The sequence below is a fragment of the Rana temporaria genome, chromosome 3, assembly GCF_905171775.1.
Source record: "Rana temporaria chromosome 3, aRanTem1.1, whole genome shotgun sequence".
NCBI lineage: Eukaryota > Metazoa > Chordata > Amphibia > Anura > Ranidae > Rana > Rana temporaria.
The window spans coordinates 92,799,826-92,824,984 of NC_053491.1; the positions used below are offsets into that span (position 1 = coordinate 92,799,826).

The following is a 25,159-nucleotide window of genomic DNA, read 5'->3' on the forward strand; positions in this document are numbered from 1 at the left end:
CATAGCAGAGACAATAGAAGTGAGCTGGCTGGCTGCATTGTATTTAGTGTGCCACATAGCAGAGACTATAGAAGTGAGCTGGCTGGCTGCATTGTATTTGGTGTGCCACATAGCAGAGACTATAGAAGTGAGCTGGCTGGCTGCATTGTATTTAGTGTGCCACATAGCAGAGACTATAGAAGTGAGCTGGCTGGCTGCATTGTATTTAGTGTGCCACATGGCAGAGACTATAGAAGTGAGCTGGCTGGCTGCATTGTATTTGGTGTGCCACATAGCAGAGACTATAGAAGTGAGCTGGCTGGCTGCATTGTATTTGGTGTGCCACATAGCAGAGACTATAGAAGTGAGCTGGCTGGCTGAATTGTATTTGGTGTGCCACATAGCAGAGACTATAGAAGTGAGCTGGCTGGCTGCATTGTATTTAGTGTGCCACATAGCAGAGACTATAGAAGTGAGCTGGCTGGCTGCATTGTATTTAGTGTGCCACATGGCAGAGACTATAGAAGTGAGCTGGCTGGCTGCATTGTATTTAGTGTGCCACATGGCAGAGACTATAGAAGTGAGCTGGCTGGCTGCATTGTATTTGGTGTGCCACATAGCAGAGACTATAGAAGTGAGCTGGCTGGCTGCATTGTATTTGGTGTGCCACATAGCAGAGACTATAGAAGTGAGCTGGCTGGCTGCATTGTATTTAGTGTGCCACATAGCAGAGACTATAGAAGTGAGCTGGCTGGCTGCATTGTATTTGGTGTGCCACATAGCAGAGACTATAGAAGTGAGCTGGCTGGCTGCATTGTATTTGGTGTGCCACATAGCAGAGACTATAGAAGTGAGCTGGCTGGCTGCATTGTATTTAGTGTGCCACATAGCAGAGACTATAGAAGTGAGCTGGCTGGCTGCATTGTATTTGGTGTGCCTATAAAACAGAAGTCAAAGGTGGAAGAGCAGAGTGAAAACACTCCGCAAACGCTGTTAGCACCTCCTCTGGAAAGGAGGGTGAACAAAAGGAGGAGTTTAACATAACACTGGGGTAAGAAGACGCAGGGGGGGCTGTTGTGGGTTTCCTAAGATCCCAAAAGATCTATTATTAAAGAGATCTCCCATCCCCCTTGGCTGCAGGCTTGGTGTTGTCACACCCTCTGTCCACCTCCAGGCTGAAGGTAACACATCCCTTTCTGTCTGCTGGGAAGGAACTGGCTGCAACATGTAGCAACTGCTCTCCTGCCTGGGACTCTGCACACAGGAATTCTTTTTATTCCTCCTCTTTGTGAATCCACTGGATCCTAAACCTTTCCTACACTAACGATCGCCTAGAAGTGACGTGAAATCAACTGCACTTCTTCTGATGGCACATGGATGTTCCCCTCTCTGCCTTGTTTTTTTTCCTACAAACGGAAATAGATTTTTTTTTTTAGGGACTGGATTCCTGAGGTTCTGACTTCTTACATCACAGGGGAAGTTTGACATGTTTTTATCTGTAATCAGCAAAGTAGGGTTTTTACTTGTTTCCTGTACATCTTGATCCTATTCCAGCTGCAGCCCAACTTTGAATGTCTTTTGGATTTTCAGAAACGCAATCTTTTAAGTTTTCACATTTGGATGTTGCATTATGTTTACAGAGTGATGTAGAAAATGTGAGCAGAACTCTGAATTATTGGAATATTGGCACAATTTGGAGTCAGCGTTGATTCTTCAGGCGGATCACTGCTGGGGTGAGTTTATGTATTGTTTGGATTTGTTTGTGTAGGATCTGTTAAACACAGCCTCGGCGTAGAGCTGAAATTCACGCCATACCTGTTTGTAGGATAGGCTTGGAAATGCTCACTAGTAAGTATGCTTAGTGCACGTCATTGTTCAGCACATTTATATGAGCCTGGAGCTCAGAGACGGATGTTATATAATGTTAAAAACAAATGTCTGCCTCCCTGTTTAGGGGGAATTATTTGTTAGCGTTCCCATAGGCACCGTGGACCAATCATTATTTATTTATTACAGATATTTATATAGCGGCGACCGTTTACCCAGCACTTTACATTCACATCAGTCCCTGTCTTCAAGGAGCTTACAATCTAAAATGTACCAGGCACATTATGGTTTGATTGTACAATCTCCATTATTATTATTATTATTATTATTATTATTATTATTATTAATAATAATAATATTTCAGGTACTTGTATAGCGCCGTCAATTTACGCAGCGACTTACATATGTATAATACATTCACACCTTTAGATCTGCCAACAACTATGTAGTGCAAGGGCATACCCGATTTAGATCGATTGGGTAAGTCTTCATATTGCAAAGTTTTAGTAAATCTAAAGTTGATTGTACAGCTGGATTGTAACTTGTATGGTGATCCTTATGGTGGACTTAAACGTAACAATCTGATTTTTCACAGAATCCGACATTATGCTTGAATCTATGAATTCTAAAAAAGAGACATACAATGTTATTGATCAATTTTGAGCAAAAAATTATTGATTTCATCAAAGGCCCCTTTTACACATGCTGTCTGATCAGGTAAGCCTGTCAGGTAGACCTGATTGGGCGCTTCATTCGCCCCTATGGAGCGACGGATGTCAGGGGTGACATGTCCGCTGACATCCGCCACTAGCCGATCCAGTCCGCCAAATCCCGACAGATGGAGACCCTATTTTCCACCCGCCTGGCGGATCGGATGGAAATGAACAGGCGGATCTGTTTTCATCCGATCTCCCATAGAGGACAGTGAGCAGAGACAGACCTGTCATCCGCCTGCTCAGCAGAGATCAACGGATCGATCCCAGCTGAGCAAGCAGAGTCCATCAAATCGGACAGCCCCATGTGAAAGGGGCTTAAACTATTTTGATTTATCTGGATGGCAAATTTGTTTGTAGGAAAGTGTGGTAACTCTTATGGTGGCCCTAAACGTAACTGTGATTATTATTATTATTATTATTATTATACAGGATTTATATAGCGCCAACAGTTTGCGCAGCGCTTTACATCAGGGAAGACAGTACAGTCACAATACAATTCAATACAGGAGGGATCAGAGGGCCCTGTTTGTTAGAGCTTACAATCTAGAAATTGAACGGTTCTTCACAGATTGAATCTATGAATTATCAAAAAGAGACATAGTGGGGGGAGATTTACTAAAACTGGTGCACACAGAATCTGGTGCAGTTGTGCATAGTAACCAATTGGCATCTAACTTCAGCGTGCCAATAAAACCTCAAAGCTGATTGGTTCCTATGCAGACCCACACAAGATTCTACATGCACCAGTTTTAGTAAACCTCCCCCATAGCGTTATTGTTTTTGCTCAAAATCAATCAATTTCATTTAAATCATTCGGATCTGTCTGGACAGAAAATCTGATTGCAGGTAGATTAATAGGATCATTTATCTTTTCAATCAATCTTCCAATCAAATGTTTCTCTCAGACAGTAAATCGATTAACAATATGAATAAAGGTCCCTATCTCACCTGGACATACCACTTATGTTGGGTACACATGAGGAGTTCATTTTTGTTCAACCTAATGGGCCGAACGGAGACGTCGCCGTACTGCGATGTTCAGCGATCTTTCACGCTGAGCTATTTTGCTCTGACAGAGAGACTGCCCCACCGCTAGAACACGCTGATCAGATGGTGATCTTCCAGCATGCCCATTCGATAAAAGCCGGTCGTTAGACCAGTTTCTGTCAGACAGACTTCTGTACACGTGGGCCAAACGTAGAACGTTTCTGTTGAACCGGACAATATTCAGCCTGTGTGTACTTTTTTAGGAACCTTTTAACCCACCAGCATGTCTTTGGAGTCTAAGGCCCCGTACACACGACCGGATCGATCCGCTGGTATTGATCCACGGATCAGTTCCAGCAGATAGATCCGGTCGTGTGTACGTCCGAGCAGACATTTCCCAGCGGAAAAAAATCCAGGCGACGGATTCCCAGCGGATAATTTTTTTTAGCATGCTAAGAAATCTATCCGCTGGAATCCAGTCCAGCGGACTGATCCGGTCGTCTGTACAGACTCACCGGATCAGTCCGTCCGCTCCCATCCCTCGCATGCGGCGTAATGATTCGACGCATGCGTGGAAGTATTTACCTTCCAGGGTCGCGCACGGCACCGCGGATGTATTCTGCGGGGATTTCGATCTGATGGTGTGTACAGCCATCAGATCAAAATCCGCCAGAGGATTTATCCGCTGGAAACGGTCCGGCGGACCGTTTCCAGCGGAAATCCTCTCGTGTGTACAAGGCCTTAGAGGAAATCCATGTAAGAATGCAAACTTCATGCAGATAGCATAGTGGCTGGCATTCGAACCAAGGATTTCAGTCCTGCAAAACAGAAGTGCTAACCATAAGCCACTGTGCTGTTCAATTACTGCTCTTTCTCTTTTCGTTGAATGAATAGATCAGTCCCATGTGTGGCCATATTGGAAGCGAGTCATGCTTTTTTATGTGTACAGCCAAAAAGATTATTTTCTCTGGTTGAGGTCATAATCTTGCTGCAGAATCTTTTTCAAAAATCTCACATGATTAACAGAACAATCATATGTTTGGGTGTTTTCGTTTATTAATTTGTTGTAAATAATGTCACTCACCAATTAGAATTTTCTGGATTGCATATCATAACTCTTTGGTCTGTGCTGTTAAATAATTGTCTTTATTTAAAGTGATTCTATACTCAAATGTTATAGTACTAAAGCCTCTGCTTATTAAATGACATTACAAACTTTTTACTGCACAAGTAATGATTATTAACGAAGTGTAACTAAAGGCAAAACTTATTTTTTTTCATTTAGGATAGAGTAAGGGAGGGCTAAAACCCCTTTCAGGTTTTTTTTGCTATCTGTGTCCCATTGGGGAGATTTTCCTTCATTTCCTGTCCTATAACCAAAACAGAAAGTGAGTGGAAATCCCTTTAAAGTGAGGGAATCCCAGTGTGTCACCAGAACAAGTGTCTCCCTGTAACTCTTTTGTTGGCAACCCAAAATTTGGGATTTTCTTTTACTTTCACTTTTAATAACGGTAAACAGGACAAATAGGATGAATCTCCTTTATGGTGGCCCAGACAGCATTAATAACTATTTATGCAAAGGTTTGAAGAAATTGGAATCCCACCTAATGTTTGTATATATCATATTTTTCATTAAAAAAATCGCAATAAGCGATTGGTTTGCGCAAAAGTTATAGCGTCTACAAAATAGGGCATTTTTTTTTGGCATTTTTCTTAAAAAAATGTTTTACTAGTAATGCAGGCGATCAACGGTTTTTATCGGTACTGCGACCTTATGGCGGACACTTTTGACAAATTTTTGGGACCATTGGCATTTTTATAGTGATCAGTGCTATAAAAATGCCACTGGCAGGAAAGGGGTTAACACTAGGGGGCGAGGAAGGGGTTAAGTATGTTCCCTGTGTGTGTTCTAACTGAAGGGGGGGGGACTGACTTGGGGAAATGACAGATCGCCGTTCATACATTGTTTACACACACAGCTCCCGGTTTTCACTCTGTAGCGAAGCGATCGCGGGTGATTGCGACCGCCAGCTACGCGCGTCGGGACCAGGGGCGAGCGCGCCCCTATTGGCTGCATAGCGAGATGACGTATTGCTACTTGATCTCACGCAGCAGAGCCGACCTGCCGCCGTATAACTGTGGCGGCTGGTCGGCAAGTAGTTAAAGGCCAAGTTCCCCTTTTAACTACTTAAGGACCGTAAGGATTTGCCCCCTTAATGACCAGTTTAGTTTTTTTGCGATACGGTAGTGTCGCTTTAACTGACAATTGCGTGGTCGTGCCATGCTATACCCAAACAAAATGTATGTCTTTTTTTCCCCCCACACAGAGCTTTCTTTTGGTGGTATTTGATCATCTCTGTGTTTGTTTGTTTTTGTTTTTTTGTTGTTTTTTTTTCGCTATAAACAAAAAAAGCAGACAATTTTGAAAAAATAACTATATTTTAAAATTTTTGCTATAATAAAAATCTCTCTCTAAAAAAAAAAAGGGAATTTCTTCATCTGTTTAGACCGATGTGTATTCTTCCACATATTGTTGGTAAAAAAATATCAAAATAAGCGTATATTGATTGGTTTGGTCAAAGGTTATAACGTCTACAAAATAGGGGATTGATTTATGAGATTTTTAATTATTATTATTTTTTTTTTTACTAGTAATGGCGGTGATCAGTAATTTTTAGCCGGACTGCAACATTGTGGTGGACAGATCGGACACTTTTTTTTTTTTTTTTTTTAAACTTCAGACTCATGTTCTGCGTACCGGCCCATTGCATCTCTATTTCGGTTTTGCATCATTAGTGTCTCTGTTTTTTTATGCTAGTTGTTTTTGTTTTTGTTTTCCACTTTTGTGTTTTTTTTTTCTTTTTTTTTTTTATTATATATATATTATATTATTTTCTTGAGTACATTTTTGACTTCTTTTGCTGGACATATACAAAAGTTTTCCCTTAATACTTCACCTCCCCTTACCCGTCCCACCCCCCCCCCCCTCCTATCTCACCAAAACAATCTCCTTATCCCTCTACTTCTCTCTGATTTTTCTATGATGGCCTTAAGTGTCTTCTCTTAATTTTTCCGCGTAACTCCACGATTTCTTAAAAGTTCTCCAATTTTCCCATTTCATATTTTGTAATATGTTATTACCCTCCATGTCCTCCTGAAGTTCCTCCATCCTGTACGTTTCTTCAACCACATCGATCCATTCCCAGATCGATGGGCATTCCACCTCTTGCCAGCCCTTTGGAATTAATCTTTTGGCAGCATTCAATAGGTGTGGTACTAGCGATTTTTTATAACTTATAATGCCTTCTTCCCCCCCGTGGAACAGGACAACCCAAGGGTCCATCTTTATCTTTTTCTTTGTAATCTCTTCGACGCAGGCCAATATTTTTTCCCAGTACCTCCTTACCTTAGGGCATCCCCACCACAGGTGCGCCATATTTCCTGGTAGACCGCATCCCCTCCAACACTCTCCAGTCTGTCCCTCTTTAAACTTTTTTAATTTGTCTGGTGTCATGTACCATCCGGCTATGCATTTAAAACACATCTCTGCTGTGCGGCTATCCACCGCGGAAGAGTGTGTCAGGGTCAGCATTTTCTCTATTGTGGTCCTATCCTGATGTGTCCCTAGTTCCCTTTCCCATTTTTTAATGAATGGGGGTATGTTCTGCTCTTCCATCTTCAGTAACATCTTATATAGTCCCGAGATAGTTCCTCTGGCATTTTTTGTAGAGCATATTTTTTCCAATTCCAATAACTGATCTCCCGACCTCAGTGGGTGTGGAAGGTCTTGGATGAAATGGTTTAGTTGCCTATATCTCCATTCATTAATTTCCAGGAAAGAGTTTTTTAATTTCAACTCTTGTAGTGTTAAAATGTGCCCTTCCTTCATTATGTCCCTTAATTGTATAGTGTCCATTTTAATCCAATTTCCCCCCACTTGTGTTTTACCTGGTGCAAAATAATCATTATTCTTTAGTGATATCAGGGGTGAATTGTACTCTTTCACGATTTTTTTATAGACCGTGTCCCAAACTTTAAGTGCATTTTTAGTTATCTCGTGTGCGTTTTTATCTATTATCCTAAATTGTGGAGGGTTCCAAATTATCTTATCTAACCTTGCCTGTGACAATTTATTTTCTACACTAACCCACCTTTTTTCTTTGCTAGCCCTGGCCCACTCCACCACTCTTGTTAATATCACCGCCTCATAGTATCTTTTGACATCGGGGACCGCTAATCCACCCTTTTTTTTTGGTTGTTTTAAGGTCTGAAGTGCTATCCTGTGCTTCTTATTTCTCCATATATAATTCATTATTAATTTTCTAAGGGCCGAGAACAATGTCCTGGGGAGGGCAATGGGGATCATCTGGAACTTATATAGAATTTTTGGCAGAATGACCATTTTGCAATAATTAATTCGTCCTATCCATGATATTGCCCTGTTTTCTACCCTTTTTGTTTCTGTCTTAATTTCATTTAATAAAGGGATAAAATTTATCGTATACATCTCCCTGGTAGATTTTGCTAACAGTATTCCTAGGTATTTGAGTTCTTTAACCCAAGCAAATTTGTACTTCATTTTAAGGAGTTGTTCTTCTATCTTGCTTATGTTTATACTCATAATCTCCGTTTTTGTGATGTTTAATTTAAAGTTTGAGATTTCTCCATATTCGCTACAAAGGTTTAGAAGGTTTGGGATTGATGTTTTGGGTTCCATTAAATAGAAGAGGACGTCGTCTGCAAAAGCTGCAAGTTTATGTTCTTCCTCTCCTATTTTAACCCCTTTTATTTTTTGAGAGTTTCTGATCCTAGCCAGCAGGGGTTCCAATGCGAGCACGAACAGTAATGGCGATAGAGGGCACCCTTGCCTTGTACCGTTTCTCATTAAGAAGGTTTGAGAGAGACTTCCATTTATTTTTATTTTGGCCGTGGGGGACCTGTAGAGAGTGCCAATCCACTCCGTCATCCTCTGTCCAAACCCCATTTCCTTCAGGGTGAGCAACATGAGTCCCCAGTCTACCCTGTCAAACGCTTTTTCTGCGTCTATCGACAGAAGTAGACCTGGGGATCCCGCCGCCTTCATTTTCCGGAGGATTAACAGTGTTCTAACCCCATTGTCTCTCCCCTCTCTTCCCTGGACAAAACCCGTCTGATCCGGGTACACCAATCTCGCCATTTCCTGTTTAACTCTCCCGGCCAATACCTTTGCAAACAGTTTTAAATCTGTATTGAGCAGAGATATCGGCCGGTATCCTGAACAGTTTCCGATGTCCTTCCCTTCCTTAGGGATAACGGTGATAGTTGCCTCCGATGCCTCTTTACTTAGTTCGTACTCCTTTCCAAGCCCATTATAGTACTGGCATAGCCTTGGCAGAAGTATCTCCTTAAATTTTTTGTAATACATTACTGTAAAGCCGTCTGGCCCCGGACTTTTACCTGAGGCAGAGCTTGATAATGCTGCTCTAATTTCGTTTTCCGTTATTTGCCTGTCCATCCCCTCTGCGTCTATTTGACTGACTTTTGATAACCTTGCTTCTTCTAAGAATGCTGAGATTTTTTTGTCTTTCTCCCCTTTTTGCCAACTTTTTTGTTCTACTGAGTATAATTTTTCATAATATAATCTAAATGTTTCAGCAATATCTTTTGTTGTGTGCAAGACCTCTCCTTTTTCGTTTTTAATTTTATCTATATAATTCCTTGATTTCTTTTTTTGTACCATCCGGGCCAGATGTTTGCTTGTTTTATTTCCCCACCTATATCTCTCCCTTGCCACCAAGTTAAATTCCCTTCTTGTTTCCCGATCAATAAGTTCTTTAAGTTCGTTCCGCTTATTAACTAAGTCCAGATAAATATCTCGTTGTTTACCATTTTTCTTATGTATTAGTTCCAAATTGAAGATCTCATCTACTAATTTTTCCTTCTTACTGTTCATTTCTTTTTTCCTCCTTGCCCCTTCAGAGATTAACACCCCTCTAATCACTGCCTTATGGGCATCCCATAATGTTGCTGCCGAAATTTCATCTGTCTTGTTTATCTTAAAATATTCCTCTAATTCTTTTTTAACCCTCATTAAACTTTTCTCTTCTATTAATAGTTTCTCATTTAGTCTCCAATTTGGATAGGTCCTTTGATTGCCTATGATATTTATGGATATACTGATTGGAGCATGATCGGAAATCGTCATGATCTCTATTTTTGTCTCGACCACCGCGTCTAACATTCTATGCTCAATAAAAATGTGATCGATCCGGGAGTAACTCTCATGTACGTGAGAATAAAATGTATAATCTCGTTTGCTTGGGTTAAAGATCCTCCATGTGTCTACTAATTGGCTTCTATGTAGACTACCTTTTACCTTTCTTAATTGCCTTTCTTGAGTCTCTAATGTTTGGTGTGTTTTATCGGCCTTTGTGTCCATACAGAAATTTAAATCTCCTCCCAATATTATCTTTCCCCTCCTGAAATCTTTTAATTTCCCCAGGATTCCCTGGAGGTATTTCATCGGGGAAGTATTCGGTGCATATATGTTTACAAGAGTATATTCCTCTTCCTCTAGTTTTCCCCTTAAAAAGAGGAATCTCCCTTCTGGATCTGTCAATCGGTCTGTTAACACAAACCTAATCCCCTTAGCTATCCCAATTGCTACCCCTCTGGCCCTTTTAGAAATGGTGTCACCATAGTACCATATGGGAAAGTCAGGGGAATATAGCTTTATGTTTGATCCTAATGTAAGATGGGTTTCCTGCAGGAGGACAACATCTGACCTATACCTCTTTAGTTCCTTTAGTACCTTATGTCTCTTTGATGGACTATTGAGACCTTTTACGTTATAAGATAGGCATTTAATTACCGGCATCTTGGTTGTTGGTTACGGTTTCTTCCGATTGTTTTGGTGAGATAGGATATCTTCCCCCCTCCCTCCCTTCCCCTCCCCTCCCTCTCCCCCCCTCCCCCCATCTCCTCCCCTCCCTCCCTCCCGCCCTCCCAATTTGGCCTACTTAAGACCTCTGAACCATTTTCCATGTCTTGGTTCAGATTTGCTCTAGGTGGGGTCTGAGATTGCCTCTCCCTCTCCCGGGTTATCTACCCGGGACAGGGGGGGGGTACAGGGGCCCCAGGCCAAAAAAGAAAATACAAGTATAACGAGAAACCGGGGGCCTCGAGAGGGACCCACAAGGTGACTCCAGTGTTAGCGAAATAATAACATAAAGAAATAGAGAGCAAAAAAGACGGGGGGGGTGCTTCCATTTTCCACTCCCTCCCCTACCCCCAACCCGGTATGTCAGGGACCTGCATTTCTAATTTCCTACAGAATTCATTCAAGTCCTCCGGGAATCTCAATGTCGCTGATCTCCCCTCTTTTGTTCCAATTAAGCAGGCAGGGAAACCCCAGTTATACTTGATATTCAAGTCCAACATCTGTTTTAGTAGTGGTTTTAGCAACCATCTCCTTGCCAAAGTTTCTGGGGCCACATCGGTGAATATCTGCAAGTCCATCCCTTCAAACACTATCGGGGGTTGTCCCCTCAACTTCTTCCAGATTGCTTCTTTTTCTTCATAGAATCGGAACCTTATTATGACATCTCTTGATCGCTCAGAGGTCACTCTTTTCGGATTTCCCACTCTATGAACCCTTTCAATCCTGATTGGGTTATCTGCAGTTCTTTCCAGTAATGGATTAAATATCGTCTGCGTTATTATCCTGAGGTCCTCACCCCTTTTCTCTGGTATGGACCTTATCCTCAAATTTTGTCTCCGATTTCTGTTTTCCTGATCCTCTAATTTATAGAGAATATGTCTTTGTTGTGATTGAATCTGGTCAATCTGGGCTTTTAATGTGTTGGCTTCCTGTACTTGTTTCTCTATTTGTTCCTCTGCTGTTTCTATTCTGGAGAGCATATGGCCAAAATCGGTCCGCAGGTTCTGTATTTCAGCTTTTATTACGTTTTCCAGTCTTAACAGCATCTCTGCCATTTCTCCTTTAGAGGGGGATTGAGTGTCTACACTTCGATCCTCCATCCTGCTGCTTTCCGGTCCACTCCCTGTAGGTCCTTCCTCTATGGATACTTCCCTGGAAGTATCGCTCTGGGGTTTCTTATTTTCAGTCTTCTTTGCTTTATTCACTTGTTGTTGCTTTGTTATTTCCTGGGTACCAGGGGCTCGCGGACTTTCCCCTCTGGTCACAAATGGCCTTATTGAGCTTGTTGCTGTTGTATTGCTCGGAGTAGTTGGAGGTCCCCCTTTTGTTGATCTACTCGTCATCCTGCTCATGTTAGTCTCCTTCTTTCTAATTCTCTTCCCCAGCTTGACCTCTTATTGGTGCAAAGCTTAGATTAATGAAATGAAGCCAATTTGGGGTGTCGAACTAAGTCGGACCCGAGTTTCTGGAGTATATTTGATTTTTTCCCTTTTTTTCTTTTCCCTTTCCCCTTCCTTCTCCCTTCCCTTTTCTTTCTTTTTTTCCCCCTTCTCCCTTCTCTCCCCTCCTTTTCCTCCCCCCACTTTATTTCAGTCGGAGTTGTCAGAATACCACACTCCTAGACCGAATATCCTGGAGGTTTCTAATTTGTATTTAATATTGTGTTCTAGCTGCCTTCAGGTCTCCCTCCCCTTTCAATTTTTAACCAGTCCTGTGAGGAGGGGGGGGGGACCTCCAGAGGGAGAACAAGGAAGGTCTAGGCCTGATGGCCTGATGGCACCTAGGATTTTCCAAGGAAGGGGGGATTATAATTATCCTTCATCCGCGGGCTCAAATGGCTCAAATGGCCCTTGGAGGTTCAGGGAAATGGGCCCCCTTTAGGATTCTTTGCCGAAGCTACCAAAAAAAAAGGAGAGAAAAACCAAAAACAAAACAGCAGCACAAAAGAGAAAAAGCAACAAGTGAGAAAAGGAGACCCGGCTATTTTCCACAGTTTTTGCCTATTCCCAATTAACGGGTAGGTGGTCCCATTCCATCAGTTAATATGTCCTTGTCCACCCCTTTTTTTTTTTTTATCCCGGGTCATCCAAGGAGATAGGGAGGAGATAGGAAGAGATATGCTATTTTGAATCTACCCTTAGGCCCGGTCTATTCTGGGTGTTTCAATAAGAAGAAGGAAGAGGGGGAGGTATAGGTAGTCCACCCAGCTAATAGCCTGATTAACCGGTTACCGATAGTAGCAGCTGACTTCCATGTGATTTAACACTGTCTCGCTGGTTATCTTGAAGTTCTCCTCTGCTCCAACCATTTTGTCCCCAATACTCATATACTGGATAATATATATCATACCATCTCATACCATTTATGTACCTTGCAGAGGACTTTATAGGGGGGGGAGAGGGGTTATCTCTTGTTCTCACAGGATTTTTTTAGAATTTGAGTTACCTCTGCTCCTTAGAGTCACCTCTCCACCTCCTCACTCTTTACCATATTCCAGGTTTTCCACCGGGTCCTTGCCGTGCCCCAAAATCTTCCCTCAGAACCTCAGAATGGAGTGCTTTAAAGTGCTAAGTGCTTTTTTAGATTTTCTTGTGTCACTCTGATGTTTTGTCAGTTAATACTTATGTTCAGTTTTTATCACAGCCAAGAAGTACCATAACACATTTTTGCTTTCCAGATACTTAGGTAACAGCAGAGAAATTCCAGATCTTTTTACTGTATTAATATTGTTTTCAGCTCACCTTCTCCTCTCCCACTGGGGGTTTCCCCTACCTTACCTCCGTGCCTCTGTCTTCTGTGCTTTTACATGAGAGGGATGCAGGCATCCGGGAGCAGACCTTAGTGGAGGTAGGCGTCCGACTTTTTGGACCTGGCTGCCTCAATCTTCCCGCTGCATAGTACGCTCACTACCTTGGACCTGGCCATCCGCCTCCAATCCTTTCCGGCTGAGTGTCAAAGCAGCTACACTGCACATCGCACCCGAGGCAACGGCAGCCCGTGCAACGCAGTGACCCGCTCCCGCCGATTGCGTCTGTGGCATCCAGCTGATCAGCCTTCTGGTAGGTAGACAGCGTGCGGGCAGAAGCTGCTGCTATCTGCCGTCTCCTCTCCTCTTCCTGTCAGCACGATCCGTCCGTCCCCATACCCGGCAATCCCGCAGCTCTTCACTCCCCCCACCTACAAGCGCGCCACGTCCTCACGTGCACGTGCACGCCATCGCGGATGCCGTTTTGTTCAGATCGGACACTTTTGACACTTTTTTTTTTTTTTTGGGACCAGTGACATTTATAAAGCAATCAGTGCTAAAAATAGCCACTGATTACTGTATAAATGTCACTGGCAGGGAAGGGGTTACCATTAGGGGGCGATCAAAGGGTTAAGTGTTTCCTAGGGAGGTGTTTCTAACTGTGGGGGGCGAGTATAGTGACTGGAAGAGGAGAAAGATCGTTGTTCCTAATCACTAGAAACAGAAGATCTGTCTCTCCTCCCCTGACAGAACGCGGATCTGTCTGTTTACATTGACAGATCCCCATTCTGTCTCTCTCAGGAGCAATCGTAGGTGGCTGGCGGACATTGCGGCCACCGGCCAGGCGCATCAGCTCCGGCGTCATGCTGCTGACCCGTGCGGCCCCTAGAGGTCTTAAAGTGGCTGACAGACAATGACAGTGTTGAGAGCCAACCTGGTATTTAAGTGGTTAAAAAAAGAAAAATGCACGATTTTGCAATGAAAAATGTGCGTATATATTTTATAAGCGTTTGCTGAGCATTCCACCTGTATTCAGCAGATTGTGGACAGTTTCAGGCTCATGCAGTCGCTTTGTGCTCTGCCTGTATGAGCTTTCTGCTACAAAGCTAGAGCAAGAATGAATAATCTACCAGCATGCTGATCAGTGCACTTACAAGCCCATTCAATTTTGTAACTTTTCATTCCCAGATATCTGTGAATAATTGACACGGCTGTGTGGGCGGAGCTCCACATAGCAACTCTTTTCAAAAAGAGACAGCGGGGGTTCCTGAACTTCAGGGTGGGGAGAGCCCATTCTAAAGCCCTGTACACACAATCGTTTTGTCTGATGAAAACGGACCGATGGACCGTTTTCATCGGACAAACCGATCGTGTGTGGGCCCCATCGGTTTGTTTTCCATCGGTGAAAAAAAATAGAACAAGTTTTAAAATTTTCCTATGGATAAAAAACTGATAGAATAAAAAGATCGTCTGTGTGGAACTCCATCGGAGAGAAATCCACGCATGGTCAGAATCAAGTCGACACATGCTCTGAAGCATTGAACTTAATTTTTCTCAGCACGTCGTAGTGGTTTACGTCACCGCGTTGGACAGTGCCGGATTTTTGACTGATGGTGTGTAGGCAAGACTGATGAAAGTCAGCTTCATCGGATATCTGACGAAAAAATCCATCGGATTAGATTCCATCAGATATCTGATCGTGTGTACAGGGCATAAGACCACATTCAGGACAGTGAATAGGTCCAGCTCTGTTTACATGCGAGAACCCCAGTGGTTAAAACCAATGGGAGGCTGCAAGCTCCTGCAGCTAATTGCGGATGTTGGCATGTGATTGCTCATGCAGCGATCACCTGTGAGGGATTGGCCCTGGATGTGGACTGTCCACATGAAAACTGAGTTGGACCTATTCACAGGAATGAATGCAGCCTAATGGTCCGTACACACGGACAGATCGTCCAACTTTTTCCGCTTAATAGTCGCAAGTAGAAATTGAATAGGTTACTAAACTCACAAAAATTCTCGTACGACAGAAAAAAAAACGGAAGTGATGTCATGTGTTGTAATGTATTTTCGGACGACAACTATACTGACTAAACGAAAATCGTACGTTCTGGCATCGTACGAGGAAAATTTTCGTGCTTGTCCGATCGAATAATATCGGATGAATTGTCGTGATTGGCTCTCGAAAAGCTCTGTACTAACGATCCAATTATTGTACAATTCTTCCTCGGACGACGGCTTTCGTACGATATTTGGATTGTGTGTACGGGACATTAATCCAGACAAATGACTTTTTGATTGATTTTTGTAAAATCACATGTTCTATCACTCATAGTGCTGTTGCTTTTGTAAGCCAGTTGTGACGTAATAGGGCGTAATTAGGTTTTAGTAATGGGGGCCTTATTTAGGTTTCTTGCTGTGTCCCATTGGAGGAGCTTTATCAGAACTTCTTGCCTTGGTGACCATTGTCACTGGAAGAGAATATCAAATCTTACAGTTGTCACCAGAACAGTAATAGTGAGGATGCCCTTCAATACCGACACCTTTTTTCAGGGTAACTGCTGTCAAAGGTGGGATTTCCCCTCATTTTGCAGACACATCTACATATTTCTTGTTTTGGTTTCTGGGACAGGAAGTGAAGAGAAATCATCCAAGCGAGGCCAAAGACCTCCAGTGGTTCTAACATTTTCCCATTCTATCCACTACTAAAGAAATGACATTTTGGCTAAAGCTACAATTTAAAGCAGACCTAAACTCTGTTGTACCACACCTAAGCTATTTCCTTGCAGCCATAAACTGTAAGCTGCTGCTTAAATTTCTGATATATTTACCTGTGTGTGTGTGTTTGGGTTGTTGCCAAGTAAGGGCCCATTCACACCAGTTGGTGCAATATGGTGCCATTCATTCTAAATGGTACCTTCCCAGTGCACCTGTGTTGTAGTACTTTGCATTGCACAGCAAGATACTACCAAGTGCTACACTGCTGAAAATTCTAAATGCATGATTTTTGATCTGTAGTGGTGCATTGGGTAACCCAATTAAATGAATAGGCACAACACACAATAATTGTAATGTACTGGTGTCATTGGACTGTTATGGTGATGGGTTAGAGCCGGTTCACACTGGGGCGACTCGTCAGGTGACTCAGCCGCCTGACAAGTTGCGTCCCATTCTATTGAATAGAACCGTTCTAATAGGAGCGACGCAAGTTTCTTGTACGACTTCGGGGGCGACTCAGGGCGACTTGCATTGACTTTTATACAGAAGTCATTTTGCAAGTCGCCTCTGAAGTTGTCTTCAGGACGCCTTGCCGAGTCGCCCCCGAAGTCGTGCCGCCCCAGTGTGAACCAGCCCTTAGACCTGGAATTGAGAGGTGGGATTTGTGTGTAGGAAGAGACACTGATTGGCTGCCTTTGTTTGGGAAGCCAATTAGTGGCACTGCCTGAACACAGATGTCCCCTGTGACTTCTGACACCAGAACCTGAAAGGATTGTAGAGCCCAATACACATACTGTAAGGCTGGAATGGAGTGAAATGCCTGTATCTTTTGTGAAAAAATGCTGCTCAATGCTCCCTATGGTCCTGATCACATGATAGCCCAAGCATTTAATGTATATGAATTCAACCTAAAGCGGAGGTCCGCCCACCGCTGCAAAAATGTAAATCCAGCGATGTCGGCAAGCAGCTGATGTTTCCATTAGCTGATCAGGGTTGCCAACTTTCAGTAAATTTCCGAACAGTTTGTAAAATTCGTACATTTTGCATCTGTCCTTGAATGTCCATTACGGACATGTAGGCTGAATGTCCGTAACTGACATTCATGGACAGATGCAACATTTATGGATTTTACAAACTGTTTGTAAATTTACTGAAAGTTGGCAACCCTGATCAGCTGTTGAGTGCTGCCGCCTCCATTGCAAGTAAAGGAACTTGGCAGTGAAGCCGTACGGCTTCACACCGGGAACCCTACTGTGCATGTGCTCCGCTCCTCTCTCCTACTGGCCCGGTGGCCCGGGGAAGGAGGAGGGAGCCTGGGCAGTGACATCAATACCCCCACGGCTGAGGCTCCCAGAAGTGGGAACAGAATACCAATCGCCCCCCCCCCCAAAAGGTTCCAAATGTGGCCCCGGAGGTGGTGGGGAAAAGTACAACGAGCAGAAGTTCCACTTTTGGAAGAAGAAATATAGCCAAAGCTATAAACTGCACTCCTGTGACCTATTTTCAGCGAATCAATGCTGCAGCATCAATGTAGGTGAGTATAATTTGTAAAAAAATAAATAAAAATTACCGGTACTTCTCTTTTAAAAGGAGGATCAGACTATCTGAACTTTGACACTTCCCTTAATTAGAGTTCCCATTACCAAAACCTAGGTGCTTGGTAATGTAATGTGCATTGCAGGGAGAATGGAGGGATTTTAGGGAATTCAGCATTTATATTTATATTTCTTTATCCATTCAAGTGAGACAATACATAAGAATTTAACCCTGGAAGCTGTGCCAAAAAAAGAGGCAGATAGAGGGTACAGAGCTGGTTATCTTTATTGCCTGTGGTCTCCCTGTAGTAGACTTTTCCCCATTACTGACTTACCATGCCTTGTTTCGTACTGTGTCTCTGTGTGGAGGCTGCCATCTTGGTAGAGGCAGGGATTTGCTTCCTCCTATCAGAGCCTCTAGCAAGGAGAAAAGTGATCAGCACAGCAGTGGCATCGCCAAAACTAACAAACTGCAGCCACTGATCAGTGTATTGTTGTCAATATGTGATGTGTCAGTGGGGAGGATTCTTCTATCCACCTCCATTGTGTGGATGGAGGAATCATTTTTTTTTTTATCAGCCTGCTGGTTGATCAAAAAAAGAATAATGGGGTTGATTTATAGATGGTGCACTTTGCAAGAGCAGTTTCTACACAGCTTGGTAAATGAGCAGAAGCTCTGCTGACTTTCATCATCCGATTGGATGTCTGAGCACAAATGCTGTTTTTTTTTCCCCTTGCATGTGATTGGGTATTCTTTGCAAAGTGAAGATTTACCTCATTTACTAAGCTCTGGAGCAACTGCATTTGCAGATTCAACAGTCTATTTGCCTTTAGTAAATCAACCCCAGTATCTTTTTAATTTTTTTAGATTTCAAGTAATAACAATAAAACACAAAACTGTTCAAATTGCAGTAACCTATATAATAATTATTTATTAGTCTGCCCCCTCTAAACCGCTGGTTGTTGATTTTGGACTGGTTGTCATGACTTAGTGTGCTTCATTACTTTTTGTAGTATGCCAATAAATAAGATAATTACTGTGCAGTTACTATGTTGTGGAGCTTCTGACACCAGAGGGGAAAAGAGAGCGTTTCTAAATGACGTTTATTTTTGTAAGGTAAGAGTTGGAAAATGATATTGGCATACGGCTTGATGTACATTAGATAGTATTCATTTACCTCCCTACTTTGTGTCTTCGCTGGTAAATAACAGCAGCCTGGTGGCTGGTGAGGTCAGGAAGCTTATTGTGACAAGTACTGAATGATTCAATACCTGCCATGACAAACCTCTCAACCACCTGGGTACTGTTAATTTATTGATATTGCACTCATGGCATTGATGTTAAAGCCCAACTTGGGGTGCATTGTTTTTATTTTTTTATTATTCATCTTTACATGAGGCTATACTCCCCTTTTTGTTTGTTTTTGTGTTATAGTTTTACAAGTTTACAATTTTCACCAAATAACTGCCAGAATGTACATTGGTGCCATGCTACATCGGTAGCCATCCTAAACTTTCATCTATTCTACACTGTATAATGTGTGTGCGTTGTGAATGCATGCTGTTTCTGTTTTGCACTACATTGTTAAAAATGCATTGCAGCGCATGCTTCTTTTTTTATTGTATTTTTTCCAAACATATGTAATTCTTATGCACTGCACTGTCCGTTTATTGTTAGGCTTTAAATACGCTTTAATGTTTTTTTTTTTTTCCTATTAAAATACATTACATTGAAGCGGAAAATGATGCACAAAAAAGCTTTTTTTTAATTGTTTTAACACACACACCAACGCAGTGCGTTAATGTTAACTGAAGCCATAGGGCATAAGGCAAATTGCCTTGTTCTTGCATTGGAACTGCATTGGGCGACGCTGCCCAACACAGCTGGTGTGAATGTACCCTTCCCTCCTCTCACTTCCTCTGCTTTCCCATTCCTGTGATGTCTGTGGCTGTGCTTTGTGTCTGGGGAAGGGGGAGGTCTATTTGGGGGCCCATTCTAAATCTCCCCTTCCCTCCATGTAGTGCTATGTGGCTGATCATATTTGGCCTAGAATGTGCTACAAATGCTATAGACATGATTTTGAAATGCGTCCATCAGAGAGCAACCTTCTGTTATGGAATGCCTTTGCTTTCAGCATATTAAATCCAGTTCACTGCCAGAGAGATCACTAGGGCAGCCCGCAGTCTGTACCGTCTGAGACTGTACAAATAAAACACACCACCAGCACTTTCACACAAGTAATTTACATTTTATTTGAAATCTTCTTGCACATAGAAGTGGTGCAGACCTATTGATGAAAAAGCTACGAGTTGCATGTTTATGGACTTTTTATATAGCGTTACTACAAGTAAAGTCACAATTGTTACAATGTGTTCCATTGGCTTCCTTTTCCACCCGCTTTAATTTTGTTTCTAAACTTAACATATTATGCCAAAGGAAAAAAACAGCATAGGGAAGCTACTGTAAGAACTTTTGCATTTGTATAATTACATTTTAAAGTGTATATCAAGGCACTATTAAAATTAAAACACATACTCAGTACATTTCTATAATATTATATGCACATATTTACCTGTGTTTTCAACTTTTAAAGATCCTGCAAGTACAGAAAATTATCTTTTATTTGCCAGAAATCCATTCACCTCTTAATTTCCTGTTGTGGACCAACAACACGCACAGTTTTGTGAAATGAGTGTTGTCAGCCCCCCCAGTGCGTTTTGCTAAACTATTCAACCAATATAAATGTCTTGTTATCCACAGCACAGGGACTAGATTTTTTTGTTTTTCATAATAAGAATAGGAAGTGTTAAATGTCTTCTGAGATAAACACAGCATGCACAGCAGATCTCTGAATCTCTGGTCCATGGGTATTTGCTCATTAATCTAACAGATCAAAAGGGAGCAAATAAAAGATGTTTATGCGTTGTTAGGATTTACATACGCTTTAAAGTTTTTTTTTTTTTTTCTATTAAAATAACAAACATGTTATAATTACCTGCTCTGTGCAGTGGTTTTGCACAGAGCAGCCCAGATCATCCTCTTCTTGGGTCCCTGGCTGGAGCTCCTGGCCCCTCCCTCCTGTTGAGTGCCCCCCACAGTAAGCTGCTGGCTACAGAGGCACCTGAGCCTAGCTGCAGCTCTGTGTATCCATTCCGACATGGAGCTGCGGTTTGGCCCCACCCCTCTTTCCTGATAGTCTCAAAGAAATCAAGAGGGAGAGTCCTGGATGACCGAGGCACTCGTGGACATTGCTGGATAGAGATGGGCTCTGGTAACTATTAGGGGGGGGGGGGGGGCTGCTGCTGCTGCACACAGGCTTTTTATCTTAATGTATAGAAACTTTAAAGCCCAACTCTGGTAAAATTTAAAAACCTCCCTTGGGTTGGCAGCCCTACCACAAGTTTTCAGACCCTTTCACGCGGGGTGGGCTCAACTTGAGTCTGCCTGCTCAGGGAATCTGTCCACTGATCCTCACTGAACAGGCGGAAGCCTGGTCCATGTTCGCTCTGCTTATGGATGGTTGGTTGTAAACAGGCCACCAGTTGAGTCTACGGTTTAAAGCCTGTATAATTTTTCTTGTCCAGTGACCTCCTAGGTTAGTCTTTCCCAACCTTTTTTCCCCAGTGGAACCCTTTAAATAATTTTCAGGTCTTAAGGAATCCCTGCAAAAACCAATTCAATGACAGTCGATAGGAAAAATGCCCCTTACACTGTTGGCCAGTGTCAGAAATACTCCCTTTCAGTGGTTGTTGGAATGACACCCTTCAGGCTAAGTCTACACTAGCAGTGGTGTTTACCAACCCTCTGAATGTGATCCATAGTGGGTCACTTTTCAGAGGCAGTTGAGTGGGGCTTTGAAGGTGTTCGTGTAGCCACCTCCTAGATGCCTATTATTATTTTTTTATTTTTTTATCCCAATGGCTATTTTTTTTATGTTGCAATACAGCACCGCAACCACGTGCCAGGGAGTTGGCATGTGGTTCAACAGGGTCCCACTGACTTTAATAGGTGTGCTGCCAAAGGCAGCACGCCTAAGCAATGTGGCTGAATACCTGAGAGGCTGCAATGTAAATTGGTAGGTAGGTGCTCTGAGGGTGGCAATATGTGGATCAACAGTTTTTACTGCCTCTTTGCTGCCAGAGTGAACAAGGCCTTACACACAGCTAAAAAAGATCATTGGTATCATTCAGCTGGCTCTGCCTAGTAACATGGAATTATTACTCGTCAAACAACATTAGAATTCTACTATAGCTTATGGGCGGAGCATTTGACTGGAAACGTACGATCACAGCGTCGTACAGTTTGGCTGCTTTGTCGAATATTCTTAGAAGATCCGACAGACACCATAAGCCTTCATTTGACAGATTCGACCTTAAAGCGGTTGTATAGGCGTTTTTTTTACTTTTACCTACAGGTAAGCCTATAATAAGGCTTACCTGTAGGTATAAAGAATATCTCCTAAATCTGTAGGGTTTAGGAGATATTCCGCTCGCAATGTGACGCTGATTGCAGCGGCACATGCGCAGCGGGGATCCTCGGCTAAAGGGCCGGCAGCCGCCGGACCTTGCTGGATTGAAGTCTCCCGCACGCATGCGGGGGAGTGACGACATCGCCGCTCCAGCCAATCACAGTGTAGGAGCGTTGATACCCGTAAGACACGCCGAAGCAAGATGACATCTCGCTCGGCGTGGACCAGGTAAGTTCTCTTCACCTCATTCCGAGGTAAGTATTTCATAATAAGCCAATATGCGGTGCATACTAGCTCATTATGGCTTTTGCCTTTCAGGTGGGAAAAAAAAAAAAAACATCGTGGGTATACAATCGCATTCATTTATTCGGATTTTCGGACTAATGCATTTTTTAACTAAAGAAAATAAATAAAAACTAATTTTGGGAGTAACTAAATAAATGTATTTCTCGGAAGAAATTACGAAACAAAATATTTCATTGTGCACGTGTCTAGTGATTACTGTTCCAGTATTATACATAACAAGCCATCTGTGCGAGTCAATATTCTTCCAGGGAAATCGCTATTTCGCCATCGTGCTTAATCATGTACCTGAGACTGCAAAAAGGGATTAAGAATATTTGCAGGAATACATTTCTAAACTTGCCATTTAAAAAGGCCCATGAGCACTTATACTAAAATCTATGGTGCAGGTTACCCTGTAGCATTAAAACTGTATTGCACTAAGTACTATGATTCATATAGGATCCTCAATGTGCTTCTCTTTAAGAGCAGCAAACTGCGCCTTTCAGATGAGCGCCTTTCACAAGCTAAGGTCGCAGGCCTTATGATGATTCCTACTTTTCAATACATTAATATTCCCAAGCTTTCTTACAGTATCGTGCTTTTTCAGTGGTTATGACAAACACTTTAAATATAGTGTAATTTGAATACACAAGCTCGTGATTAGCAACAAGGCGGAGGTAATTTAATATGAGCTGCAGGCTTCTGTATAGCTAACAGGTGCCACACCTGCTCAAGGCAACCAGGGTTCTAGTGAGTAACTTATTAGAATGTATAATAAACATTATCTAAAGAGAATCAACATGAACCAATGTACTGTATATCTAAAGGAAGTTGTGGGGATTTAAATATTAGGAGCGGCCATTGCTGAAATGTTTTTAAAGTTGCAGGCTCCAGGGCTGAGCTTTAGCTGACTGACCTCCCATTTGATGGTGTCTGAATAATTATAATTAATTGATATTACTAGTCATACAACATTAGAATTCTTCTATAGCCTGTGGGCGGAGCATTTGACCTTAAATGTCTGCTCGCAGCGATTGTAGGTTTTTAGCTGCTTCGTCGAATCTTCATGTCTCTATAATGTTGAATCTTTCCTCTCTATGTAGAATAATCTTGGACTAATAGAGTTAGGTTACAGGTAAGAGAGCTGCCGCTCCAGGTGAGCTCACTAGGGTAATTGATGTCCACTCAGAAGCAGATGGGTGCTGGCAATGCACAGGATGTGCAAAAACAATAAGGATATGGACAGCCGCACTCCAGTAACTTGAAAAAAGACGTGCCCTTTATTGGGTACAGGAAAAAATGCACTACAGATATCAGCACACAGTGGGATAAACAGCTGACGCGTTTCGCATTGAGTGATTAAGCATTGACACTCAATGCGAAACGCGTCAGCTGTTTATCCCACTGTGTGCTGATATCTGTAGTGCATTTTTTCCTGTACCCAATAAAGGGCACGTCTTTTTTCAAGTTACTGGAGTGCGGCTGTCCATATCCTTATTGTTTTTGCACAATAGAGTTAGGTTAGGCACATTCAAACGGAGGTTCGATAGACACAGATCGCTATTGTCACCGTCATGTCGAATCTTCTATCTATATTGAACTTCTGTTGCAACGATACGAACATTTTTTATTTCGGATTTCGTATTCTGCGCGTTCGTAAACGTTTTATTAAAACGAACGCAAAAATCCCCAAAATTCGGACGTAAATGCATTCAAATGAACATGTCTAGTAATCACACATGATGCACAACTGTAATACAGATAGGTAACCTCTTCCATGCTTAATTGGTTAAAAAAGAAAAAAAAAACGTAAGACCCCTTTTACACTGGGGCGTTTTTCAGGCTATTTAGCGTTAAAAAAAGTGTAAAGCACCTGAAAGAAGCTGCATTTGCAATCTCAATGTGAAAGCCCGAGTGCTTTGACACTGAGGCGATGCGCTGGCAGGGCGTCAAAAAAAGTCCTGCAAGCAGCTTCTTTGCAGCGCTTTAGGAGCGTTGAATACACCGCTCATAAAGCCCCCTTCCCATTGAAGGAGCTTTTTTAACGCCAAAGCGCCTGAAAACGCCCCAGTGTGAAAGGGGTCTTTCCCGGCGTTTTTTAGGGTGCTGGCAGTGTGAAAGGGCTCTGAAAGCACTCAGGCTTTCACATTGGGATTGCAGATGAGGCTTTTCATGCTTTTTTTTTTTTTTTTTTAAACGCCAAAGCGCCTGAAAAACGCCCCAGTGTGAAAGGGCTCTAACATACAGTAATTGCAGGCAACAGACTTTATGCTGCGCTCCAGAGAGACATCTAAACATATGAAATGCACACGTCAGCTGTCTTATCTGCCAAAAGATCCGTCATTAAGGCTGGGTTCACATTGGTACCACACGACTGTCATCCTACTTTGCCCTGCCACATTGGTCCTAACTTAAATGAACGGGATAAGATTTTGCTCTGACTTTGAGATAGTACGACTTGTCTTTTGACCAATCAAGACAATACCAGTGTGACATAAATACCTTTTACTGCTGATGTAATCACAATGTCGGATGTCACAAGTCAGATGGTAAGGACAAGGATCCTACTTTGATCCCACTTCAATGATATTCAATGAGCAGAAGTAGGACCAAAGTCGGATCAAGGTAGTGCAGGAAGTATTTTCAAAGTCGGACGGACTTGTGTCGGACCAGTTAAGACGGCTCTCATAGGGAATCATTGATTTATACACGTCATGCGACATGAGCTCCCAATGTCCTAGCGTTTGTCGTACCAGTGTGAACCTGGCCTCGTCCAGCCTCTTTTGTCATTAATGCACCTCAGCCAGACCGCACAGCCAGGATAGTGACTCAACTTGTCACCTTTCTTCCTGCAGCTTGCTGATTGATTGGATATTTTGGGTTTACACTATTGCGAACACAGACATTGCATGTGATTCGCATCGCATTGCTGAACTCGCATTGGCTTTGCACAAAACGGTGCAGCAAACCCCCCCCCC

The 25,159-nt window shown here is 42.6% G+C and overlaps 1 protein-coding gene across 1 annotated transcript in view; it reads left to right on the top strand.

Moving 5' to 3' along the window:
* Positions 1-1,131: 1,131 nt before the first annotated feature.
* SNX33 (sorting nexin 33) overlaps positions 1,132-25,159 on the top strand; it is a 47,559-nt gene continuing 23,531 nt past the window's right edge. The window contains exon 1 of the mRNA XM_040342988.1: positions 1,132-1,712. The gene's annotated coding sequence lies outside the window, so the exon portion shown is untranslated. The remainder of the gene's footprint in view (positions 1,713-25,159) is intronic.